Source organism: Leucoraja erinacea, chromosome 7, assembly GCF_028641065.1.
Source record: "Leucoraja erinacea ecotype New England chromosome 7, Leri_hhj_1, whole genome shotgun sequence".
Taxonomy (NCBI): Eukaryota; Metazoa; Chordata; class Chondrichthyes; order Rajiformes; family Rajidae; genus Leucoraja; species Leucoraja erinaceus.
The window spans coordinates 69,355,762-69,367,914 of NC_073383.1; the positions used below are offsets into that span (position 1 = coordinate 69,355,762).

At 45.4% G+C, this 12,153-nt stretch overlaps 1 protein-coding gene and 1 long non-coding RNA gene across 2 annotated transcripts in view; one reads left to right on the forward strand and one right to left on the reverse strand.

Annotated features, from left to right (window-relative positions):
- gli2a (GLI family zinc finger 2a) overlaps positions 1 to 12,153 on the reverse strand; it is a 442,689-nt gene that overhangs the window by 420,615 nt on the left and 9,921 nt on the right. The gene's annotated exons all lie outside the window — the stretch shown is intronic.
- Positions 5,076 to 12,153, forward strand: part of LOC129699093 (uncharacterized) — a 48,935-nt gene continuing 41,857 nt past the window's right edge. The window contains exon 1 of the long non-coding RNA XR_008723780.1: positions 5,076 to 5,352. This is a non-coding gene — a long non-coding RNA (uncharacterized LOC129699093). The remainder of the gene's footprint in view (positions 5,353 to 12,153) is intronic.

The following is a 12,153-nucleotide window of genomic DNA, read 5'->3' on the forward strand; positions in this document are numbered from 1 at the left end:
GATGCACAGGTAGATAAGAGATGGTCCTTGGCCTCATGATCGGCAAGGTTATGGTGGGCTTAAAGGCCTATTATTGTGCTGTGTTAATTGCATCTGAATTTTGATACAACACTTTGTTTTTTTGCTCAAGATTCCAGCATCTGCATTTCCCCGTGTCTTCAATGTTCGGCTTTATGATAGTTTTGTTTGGAGATACAGCAACGGAAAGAGCCCTTTGGCCCACTGAGTCCCCGCCGACTATCGATCACCCGTTCACACTAGTTCTATGTTATCCCATTTTATCATTCACTTCCCACACACTGGGAGCAATTTGCAGGGGGGCAATTAACCTACAAACCCACATACCCTTGGTGGTATGAGAGAAACCAGAGCAAGCCCATGCAGTCACAGGGAGAACGTGCCAACTCCACACAGCCAGCACCCAAGGTCGGGATCGATCCGGGTTATCTGGCGCTGCGAGGCAGCAGCTCCACCGGCATGCCATTCATCCGGTAAGATGGGAGTATCCTGAAACTTTACTCTCTAATGAGAAGTATGAACAGACTCATCGACATTACAGGAATTCCTGCAACTCGAGGCACAAAACTTAATGTTGTTCAGCGATGGAACTTCTCAATCACCTTTGACTCGGTCAGTCGGTCGAGTATTCCACCGGTAGATCTGTGCGTTGTGGTGCAAGTCATGGGCTGCACACAAATCTGAAAGGTGATGATTTATTTTTCTCTCCCTCTCCCTCTCTCTCTACAAAACGCAATCACAGCGAGCAGACAAACAAGATCCATTCATTATTCAGTGAGAAGCAGCACAACTGAGTTCTCCGAGTCTGCACTTCATTTTTGATAGTGTACAAGCAGATGCCGGAGCTACAAAGGAATCGCTCCCTAGCTCCAGAGATTTCTTCTGATAAAAAGACGTGGTCTCGAGCCGAGTGCGCTGATGCTTCCGAGAATTCCAGGAAGGTGTCAAAGGAGGTGAGCAACAATCAAGCGGAGAGGGGGAAATATCAAACCTCCCCCCTCCCCCCCCGCCTCCGAGTCAAAGAAACTGAAACTATCTTACTCTCTCTCCCCTTGTCCTCCCCTCTCCTTATTCTATCCAGAGTCACTCACAGAATGACAGCCACTGTTACTGGGGGCGTGTACAAGACATGATCGAATTATTTAAGTACAAGAGACAGCAGAGCACGAGTCTGAAGCTTGCAAACCACAATGCTAAACAAAATGTTGGCTGCTCTTAGATGGAACAAAGGGCTGAAAATTGTCCGGACGGATTTGACAGCTGAAAGGAGACACGGAATAATCAGGCGGTTCATGCCATTTGGTAGTGGTATGAAGAACCCATTGCAGGAGCGGACAAACATTCTCAATATGCCTCACCCTCCCCCCCTCACCCACCTAATCACCTCCCTCTGGTTTTACACCAGACCTCAGTTTGAGTTGCATGAAGAACATTTGACGGCACTGGGCCTGTTCTCGCTGGATTTTCGAAGGATGAGAGGGTACCTCATTGAAACCTACTGAATAGTAAAAGGCCTGGATCGAGCGGAAGGGGAGAGGATGTTTCCACTCGTGGGAGAGTCTAGGACCAGAGGCAAATGCCTCAGAATCAAAGGACATACCTTTAGAAAGGAGGCGAGGAGGAATTTCTTGGGTCAGAGGGTAGTGAATTTGTGGAATTCATTTCCACGAACGCCTGTGCAGATTGACAGATCCTTGATTAGTACGGGTGTCAGGGGTTATGGGGCGAAGGCAGGAGAATGGGGCCAAGAGGGAAAAATATAGATCAGCCATGATTGAATGGAGCAGACTTGATGCCTAATTCTGCTCCTAGAACTGGTAAACTCTATCCAACACACATTTGTCTTTGTTTCATGTATATCCTTTGTCACTTATTCCATCCATTTGCCAATCACCCCCCCCCCCCCCCCCCCCCCCCCCCCCCTGCACCCACCATCCTTGCCAGGCTTTGTCCCACCCCTGCCTCTTTTCCAATTTCCTCCAACTACAAATACAATCAGGCCCTGATCTGAAATGTCACCTATCCATGTTCTCCAGAGATACTGCCTGGTGAAGGGGCAGTCTCAGTTTGGGCCTGCGCAGTGGTGTGGCAAGTTGGGCCTAGTCACCGTTTCAGAGCTGGGCTCTCCAGTAGATCCTCGACTTGCCACGAAGCACAGCCTTCCTCCATCTCCACCTGTCTCCAAGCAACCAGTACAAGGGTGTAGTGAAGCCCTCTGCCAGAAGGCTTCCCTTCTTCCTGTGCAACACTGAAGAATTTTCGCACCTTCGGAAACATATTGAATACATCAGAATACATCACCCGGTTTCATAGCTTTAAATAACAGCACCGAGGATGCAGCCCATTCCTTTATCCCCCCAAAGATGCTGCCTGACCCATTGAGTTCCACCAGCATTTTATTCAATTCAATTCAACTTTAATGTCATTGCACAAATACAAGTACGAGTACAACGAAATGCAGTTTTGCGTCAGTCCGTAGTAGTTGTGCATAAAGAAATTTAAAAAAAAAAAAAATAGAAAGAGAAGATACAGAATAATCAAAAAATACAGCATAATTAAACAATGGGGACGGAGGGACCGGAGAAATCTATCGGCGGGACTCAGAGTTCAGCAATGTGATGGTATTATTGTAGAAGCTGTTCCTCATCCTACTAGTACGTGACCTGAGGCTCCTGTACCGCCTCCCTGATGGGAGGAGGGCAAACAGTCCATGGTTGGGGTGTGAGGGGTCTTTGATGATCTTCCCAGCCCGTCTCAGACACCGTTTTCGGTGGAGGGCATCCATGGCAACACGAGATGTGCTTTTTCACCACCCGTTGTAGTGCCTTCCTGTCGCAGAAAGTGCAGCTGCTGTACCATGTGAAAGCAGGTGTCAGGATCTCTCTATGGTACTGCAGTAAAAGTTGGTCAGGATCACTGGGCTTTCATAGCTTTAAATAAAGGCGCAGCTGTGCCTTTTTGATCAGCGAGGGTTGAGGGCAGGCCCGAGATATGTACTCCGAGGAATTTTTGGAGACGCGCTCCACCCCCCATGGATGGGGGTATGACTGCCTCCCTGGTCTGCCTGAGTCAACAATAATCTCCTTTTATCTCTTATATCTGCCTTATAGACATTGCTTTATGTTCAGTGTTAGAAGCTTGTTACTCCAGATATGCAAAGTGAACTTCACAAGGCAGCATGGTGACGTAGCTAGGAGAGGTTGAGTGGGCTGGGTCTCTATTCCATGGAGCACAGGAGGATGAGGGGTGATCTTACATAAGTGTAGAAAATCATGAGAGGAATAGATCATGTAGATGCACAGTCTCTTGCCAAGATTAGGGGAATCCAGGACCAGAGCACCAGGTTCAAAGCGAGGGGGAAAATATTTAATAGGAATCAGAGGGGTAACTTTTTCCCACACAAAGGGTGGTGGGTGCATGGAACCAGCTGCCAGAGGAGGTAGTTGAGGCTGAGACTATCCCATCGTTTAAGAAACAGTTAGACAGGTACATGGATAGGACAGGTTTGGAAGGATAGGGACCAAGCGCAGGCAAGTCGGACTAGTGTAGCTGGGACATTGTTGGTCACTGTGGGCAAGTTGGACCAAAGGGCCTGTTTCCACACTGTATCACTCTATGACTCTAACCAATGCCCCACAGCGCCAGAGAACGGGTTCAATCCAAACGTCGGCTACTGGCTGCGTAGAGTTTGCACGTTTTCCCTGCGACCATGTGGGTTTTCTCCGGTTTGTGCTCTGGTTTCGTCTCACATGCCAAAGACGTGCGGGATTATAGATTAATTGGCCCTCTGTAAAATTGCCCCTTGATGCATAGGGAATGTATGTGCAAGCAGGTTGACATAGAACAAAGATGTATATCAAGGAGAGGGCGGTACCATGGAGCAGATTAGTATAGAGATACAGCTTGGAAACAGGCACTCTGGCCGACTGAGTCCACGCCAACTATTCATTGCCCGTTTAGACAAGTTATTCTACATAGTCCCGTTTCCTCATCCACTCCCTGCACACGAGGGGCAATTTACAAAGTCCAATTAATCCACAAGCCTTTGAGATGTGGGAGGAAGCCGGCGCATCCGGAAGAAACCCACGCGGTGACAGGGAGAACGTGCAAACACCGCACAGACAGCAAGCAGAGTCAGGATCGAACACGAGCCTCTGGCAACCGTCAGGCAGCAGCTCTACCAGATGTTCCACCCAGCAGCACCTCTGCGGTAAGATTCTTTCTTAAAGTTCCTTATCCCCATTACTTTCCAAAGAGGTTTGCTGCATGGAGCATTTGCATTGGTTTTAAGAAAGAATATGTACAGAAGCATCAACAAGAGAGAGGATCTGCACTTGGCAATGATGAGCTCCGCGTTAGAACAACAAAGGTTAAACTAACACTCGAAGAATGGGGAGGAAGTAGCACACAGCACAAGTCAATCTATTCAGGGTAGGCTTAGCAAAGAGGGCCGAAAGTGAAAGAAAGTATATTAGCTCTATTCCAAGTTGAGGTGAGTAAACATTGTACAGATCTGCACAATGCCTACTGATAATACAAACCACAAACAGCGATGACATTTATTATACTTACTTCAATTGCTCTGGAAACTCTCAGCAGCAAACGTACAGTAAATAAACATTTGGATAGGCATCGTGTTCCTGAAACCAACTTTGTTACTACTTTCCCTCCAACCCCCCCCCCCCCCCCAGACCTTTCTGATTTTGCTCCAAGGCTTTGGGTGAAAAATCAAATGCAGCTGATCTAAATTGTATCACGCCACAGCGAGCTCAAGCATAGAAAGGAATTTCACCCCCTGCAGATAAAGTGTGGATCCTGTTCGAATGCAACAGGCTCGCTAATTTATCGAATTGTCTTGAAATGATACTTCAGACGTGTGTGTGCAACTAATTCACTGGAGAGCAGAAAATGATCTTGCTCAGAAACTTTGGATCCGCTGGAGGAGGAGGGGAATAAAAGCACCGAAGACACACTCCAGGAATGGTCGTGGTCTGGGAGCTGCTTGCTTTGCCGGGGAAAAGATGCAGATGTTTGAAGAGCGACATAGCATAGAAAAGATGCAGATGTTTCGCTGAGAAGGAAAGATGCAACATAACAGCCCTTTAGACTTTAGAGACAGAGTGAACACAGGCCCTTCAGTCCATCGAGTCTGCGCCGACCAGCGATCGCCCAGCAACCTAGCACTATCCTACACACTAGGAATTACAATCTTACCAAAGTCAATTAACCCACAAACTTGTATGTCTTTAGTGCGTGGGTGGAAGCCGGAGCAGCTGGAGAAAACCCATGCGGTCACAGGGAGAACATGCAACCTCCACACAGACAGCACTAGAGGTAGGAATCAAACCCAGGTCTCTGAAACTGGTGGCAACAAATCTATCAGCTGCACCACCGAGTTAAATGTTTGGAGTTTTGGGTGATAATTAGTTTCTCATTATTTTTCTTCACTCTCACCGTAAACTAAAGTATTTTCATTTAAACAGAAATACAATTCTATTCAAAACCGGCACTGGCTTTTACTTCATGCATGACCTTTAACACTCTAGTTAGTGGATCAGCCATCTTCAATTTACATCCAGCAATGGCTACTAGACGAAAAGCAAAGTTGCAAGACATTTTACTTTTCCTTTTTGGAATTCCATTAAAAAAAAACATATTAGTCTTTCAATGTGAACATTGTTGGAAAGATCAGCATATTGTTCGGTCCGAATTGCCTTCTGAACATGGCTCATTACGCCATCTCAGAGGGTGCTCTTCTGTATTAGTCAAGGTGTCAATGAGAACGTGTACATTGTTGTATCTGCAACCAAATACAATTCAGAAAGTTGAAACAGAGAACTGCAGTTGCTGGTTAATACACAAAAGGACACAAAGTGCCCAAGTAAGTCAGTGGATCAGGCAGCATCCCTGGAGAACATGGATAGATGACATTTGGGATCAAGACCCTTTTTCAGACAGCCTAAATAACGGGTGTAGGAAGGAACTGCAGATGCTGGTTTACAACAAAAATAGACACAAAATGCTGGAGTTACTCAGTGGGTCAGGCAGCATCTCTGGAGAAAAGGAATAGGTGATATTTCTGGTCGAGACCCTTCTTCATCCTGACCCGCTGAAACATAGAAACCAGGTGCAGGAGTAGGCCATTCGGCCCTACGAGCCTGCACCGACATTCAATATGATCATGGCCGATCATCCAACTCAGTATCCTGTACCTGCCTTCTCTCCATACCTCCTGATCACCTTAGCCACAAGGGCCACATCTAACTCCCTCTTAAATATAGCCAATGAACTGGCCTCAACTTCCTTCTGTGGCAGAGAATTCCAGAGATTCACCACTCTCTGTGTGAAAAATGTTTTTCTCATCTCGGTCCTAAAAGATTTCCCCCTTATCCTTAAACTGTGACCCCTTGTTCTGGACTTCCCCAACATCGGGAACAATCTTCCTGCATCGAGCCTGTCCAACCCCTTAAGTATTTTGTAAGTTTCTATAAGAAACTTTTATGATACTAATTAATAACCTTTTTGTGTCTACTTTAAAGTAGTTATCTTCTGGCAATTACACCCATGAGCCTTTGCGTGAAAAGGTTACCCCTCAGGTTCCTATTAAATCTTCATGATTTTGTACACCTCTATAAGATCACCCCTCATCCTCCTGTGCTCCAAGTACAGTTGAAGACATTCCAGGTATAATGGCACCACATGACACTCTCTCTCTCTCTCTTCCTTCTCTCTCTCTCTGAAAGAACAGACATAGAAAGGAAAAATCACTCCAGCTATCATCGACACCTTCAGGAAGCACTGAAACTAAACCAACGCCTCTCCATCTTTCCTCCATTATCCCTCCCAGCAGAAAGCACGCATCATTCCATTCCTTGAACATCCTAAACTGACTACAGTTCGTGCAAATTCAAAGCAATTGCAAGCTTTGAGAAATCTAAGGGATATTGGAAGATGAATTTTGGCTGGGGGAAATCTAGATGACAGATCCGGACTTTGAAACAACCAGATATCGCTAAAGAATTCCCCACCCTTCAGCTTCTGAGGAAACATTCGCTAACAGCAATCAGGTTCGGGGGGAAAAAAAAAAAAGCTTTCAGAGACCAAGCAACAGTGACAGCTCAGGGCAAGAGGCAACTCTCCTAATATCCACCACCAAAAAATAAGAAAGCAGAAAACATGGAAACAAGGCCAGAGTTACTGAGCACAACATGTACAGAATCAAAATCATTTAGCAACTCTTTCTGCACAACTAATGAAGACAGCAGTTGAGAGAAGTCTGGTCCAGGAGTGTATGAACCATTTCCTGCTTTATTATGAGAGGACTTGAATATAAAAACAGGAATGTAGTGGCGAGGCTTTATAAGACATTGGTCAGACCACATTTGGAGTATTGTGAGCAGTTTCGGGCCTCATATCTGTGGAAGGATATGCTAGCTGTGGAGATGGTCGAGGGGAGGTTTACGAGAATGTTCCAAGGAATGATTGGGTTAACATTCGATGAGCGTTTGATGGCACTGGGCCTGTACTCGCTGGTGTTGAGAAGGATGAGAGGGTGCCTCATTGAAATTTAATGAATAGTAAAAATGCTCGGAGAGTGGATGTGGAGAGGATGTTTCCACTAGTGGATGAGTCTCAAACCTGAAGCCATAGCCTCAAAGTAAAAGGACGTACCTTTAGAACAATGAGGAGGAAATTCTTTAGTCAGAGGGTGGTGTACCTGGGGAATTAATTGCCACAGAAGGTTGTGGAAGCCGTCAATGGATATTTCTAAGGCGGAGATTGATAGATTCTTGATTAGTAAGGCCGTCCATGATAATGGGGGGAAGGCAGGAGAATGGAGTTAGGAGGAGAGATAGATCAGCCATGATTGAATGGCGGAGTAGACTTGATGGGCCGAATGTCCTAATTATGTTCCTATTTCTTATGAACTTATGGTCCGAGAATTAACTCCTGACATTTTCTTCATTTTATGAGTGATTTCTTCATTGTAACTGAACATATTTGCAGACAGAAACCTGTATTGATTTAGTACCCATGATATCCAACTAAATGTTTCTGAAATGGAGTTAAGGGCCTGTCCCATGAGCACGCGACTCCATGCCGCAAGCGCGACCTAAAGGGCCGGTCCCACGTGCATGCGACTGCATGCGGCAAGCGCGACCAAACCAGAAGCGGGGGCCTCGCGGAGGTCGAGTGAGTGACATGAAGTTCTAGCGAAGTCCGCGGGAAGTTCACGCGTGACGTACAGCGTCGAGGCGGTGCGTACGGCGCTGAGGGGGCTGCGGGCCGGCAGACCGTTGCCGCGCGGAATTTTTGAACACGGTCAGTTTTTAAGAGCCCCGCGCGATGTCGGGACCAGCTCCGCACAACTCCCTACGGCTCTGGCGATCGAAGTGGGTCCGGCCCCGCGAGGCCGTACGGCTCAAGCGACCATGTTAGGTCACGCTTGCCGCATGGAGTCGCATGCTCGTGGGACAGGCCCTTTAGGTCGCGCTTGCCGCATGGAGTCTCTTGCTCGTGGGACAGGCCCTTTACTGTTAACAAATGAGAACGTCATGTATAAGCTACTACAAACAGCAATGTGCTAACAATTACATTATCTGGTTTAATGACACTGCTTAAGGGTTCAATATATGCCAGAAAAACAGGGTGAATTCACTCTTTGTGCACAATAAACCTACTTTCTTCCCAATTGGATGTTCATGAGACCACAAACACATTCTTCCAACAATATGAAGAACCATTAATGACTCAAGGCACCTCTAAGCAGCTTTACCAAACACCATTTAGCACAGTCACACATTCAATTTACATTGGCACAACGCTCATTCAAAGAGGTCGTTTTTAAAGCATGTCTTGAAGGAAAAGTTCAGAGATGCAGCATGGAAACAGGTTCTTCTTCTGCCCCTCCATGCCAACCATCGATCACCCATACACAAGTTCTACGTTATCCCTCTTGTACACCCTACACATTTGGGGCAATTTAGAGAAAACGATCAAGCTGCAAAACTGCACGTCTTTGGAATGTGGGAGCAAACCGGAGCACCCGGAGAAGTCCCACGCAGTCACAGGGAGAACGTATAAAGACTCTGCACAAACAGCACCCGAGGTCAGGATCGAACCTATGTCTCTGGTGCTGTGAGGCAGCAGCTCTACCACTGCGCCACTGATGAGAGATAAAGGGAGGTAGAATGAGGGGAGGGGTAAAATGAAAGGAAGAGATCGAGAACTTAAAGAGCCTTCGCATCTGAAGGCAGTGGAAACAAGGAAAGGGGAAAGAGATTCGAGGATGATCAAAGGGCCAGAATCAGAGCAGGACAGAGACCTCAAAGGAGTGCACGCTGGAAGAGATTAGAAAGATTGGATGCGATTCCTGGAGTAATCACTGAAAAGCAATCATTAGTTTAAAAACCATGATTGAATATTTCACCGTCCCAGACCAGCAGAAATAAAGGCACTCATTCTGTTACTTGGGCATAGACCAAAGTCAGGACCCGATGGATTTTTATGGTCGAGTCCCAGATTATCTGATGAGCCATCAGGATGATAAGGGAATCCAGTTGGACAGAAAACAGAAAGAGGCTGCTATAAACAAAGTGTCTTTTAAATTCAACTATTTATTTAAACAAATACACCGTTACTTCATCCATTTTGCACGGCAACACATCAGGAAATCATTACCTCTCAAGGTCACCAGCAGCCATTTAAGTTAAATCAATTCAAGTTAGCATAAGTGTACTTCAGCAACCAAACAGCTCTCCACAGCAGGAACTAAAAGATCTGCCAGACTTTCTCGCATTGTCCCGTGCACAAAGAACTGTGTTGATAGACGCTGTGAGGAGAGTTATCTGGATCTTTAAAACAAAATCTGACAGCCTTTCATGTGGTACTTGTCGGGAGAACTGTCAGTAATAAGGACACATGGCAGCTGCTTGTAAGGATATCATAAACAATAAAGTGGGTAAACCCCACTGGATAGCCTGCTCTGGTCACTCGCTGGTCAGTAAATTCCTCTCCTGTATTTTGCTGGAAGCTCAAGACACAAGGCAAGACAGTTAACACCAATGCGCTTATGAACGTTTTCTAAAAAAGTAGAATGCGCAATGTTTTTCTCTAAAACCCTTTCATAAAGCACTTTTCTGAATTCTGGGGTGACTCAAACTACTTCACAGTCATTGAAGTACTGAAGGTAACTTTACAAGACTTTAATTATAGCTTTCCCTGCAATGAACAGATTATGGGCAGCACAAAAAACGCTGAGGCAGGAACTCGAACAAGGATAGAGTGCACCACCGTAAACCTGTTTTTTTTAAAAGAATCCCTCTGTATTCTCAGATAAATCACCAGCACCTTGTTTGACCAAGTCCCCACACAGAACTACCAGATTAATTCCCGTCTTCAGCATTGTAGATCTCAACTCTCTCTTGATCACAAGCACAGGATGACTGCACACATGCTTGCCCCCCTGAGGTGCAAGTAGAAGGACTCGAAAGTTGACAACAAAAAAAAACTTAAGGGTTTTATATTAAGTTAAACACAAAATGCTGGAGTAGCTCAGCGGGTCAGGCAGCATTGCTGGAGGGCATGGATAGGTGACATTTTGGGTTGGGACCCTACTTTAAACTTTATATTTGACTACACACAGCAGGCGGGACTGAAAAAACTTGCGCGCAACGCGTCAAAGCATAGCAGATAAAGAATTCGCCCACCAGCAAAATGGTGCACCAGTAAATTCGTATTTTAAAGAAATATTTTGATAACGGACACTCACATTCAATGACAATTCGTACCATTTGTTCTCAGAAGCAACGACAGCGGTGACACATTGCTATTTTCCACACTCCCCTCTGTGGTCCCAAGAATGTGGGTGCCCTTTCCTTGACGATACTTTAACTTATCAGCAGTTCGACCCAATCGGCTGAGAATGATTTTAGCGCCATTGTACGAAGGAGCCTAAGATTAAGTTTCGGAGCGGGTGGGGGGGGGTTGGTCCTATTTAAACTTTTAAGACGGAAAAACAACAGGTTTCCACCGGAGTGAAGAAAGAGAATATCTGATCAATAATCCCTGACAAGAGTGAATGTGTGAGAAACGCAACATAATGGTGTTCTTGAAGATGAAAGTGACATCCTGATCGTCGATTTCAGAGGGAGATGACCACAGCTTTAGGCTGTGAGAAAACCTGAATAGCCCATCATTTCTTAGCAGTCTTTTCATTCCCACTGGCCTGACTGCTGGAACTCTTCATTGAGCACAATAGCAACCACACTAAATCTTTCTTCTTATGCAAATCGCTGCCATCAGGCCCTCACACCAAATAACTTTCTATGAAGCCTAGAGTCACAGAAACCATTGGGCTCTCCACAACAAAATCCAAAATAATTGCTGTAATAATAATTAAAATTGCCCCTGCTCTCCGAATCGCACTTCAGGTTACTCGGCAACACAGCCCTAACTCAGATACCCTCCCACGCCACTTCTACCCACCCGCACCACCCTAATTTACCCCACACAAAGTTAATGGACATTATCAATGTATGGTAACCAATTCCTCCTCATCTACACAATAGATAAACTGTTTAATTATTTTGCTGGTGAAAGGAAGGCACTGCATTACCTTCAGCCCTGCAAACACTTAAATATTCCCCCACCATCTCAAGCAAGTTGTTTTTAGTAAATCTGTGCTGGATAACCTGACAGCCTAAATTGTTCATGTTATTATAACAAATCTCAATCAGCTCCCATGGAAAATGAATGTAATAGCTGGGAACAATTTTTCACCTAAGTGTGAGAAGTTTTTTTCTTCAATATTTTTTTTCCCCCCAAATGTTTTTCAATTTTTTTTTCTAATTAGTTACAGCCTACAATTTGCTGCTTTTAAAAGGTGATGGAAATAAAATTCATTGGTACTTACAAAAAGGAATCTGGTGGGCTTGAAAAAAAGAATTGTTTGCAAGGGAGTATGGAAGGAGCAGGAAAATGTGACTGTCAGAAAGGCCCAGTGAGAAACTAGAATGGACTTGATGGGCTGAATGGCTTCTTTCCAAGTCATCATAATTCTATGACCATACGTGCTCCCACAGAGCTCATCAAATGGACCCCTTCAACAACAGGGATATTTTTTGCATTAACAAA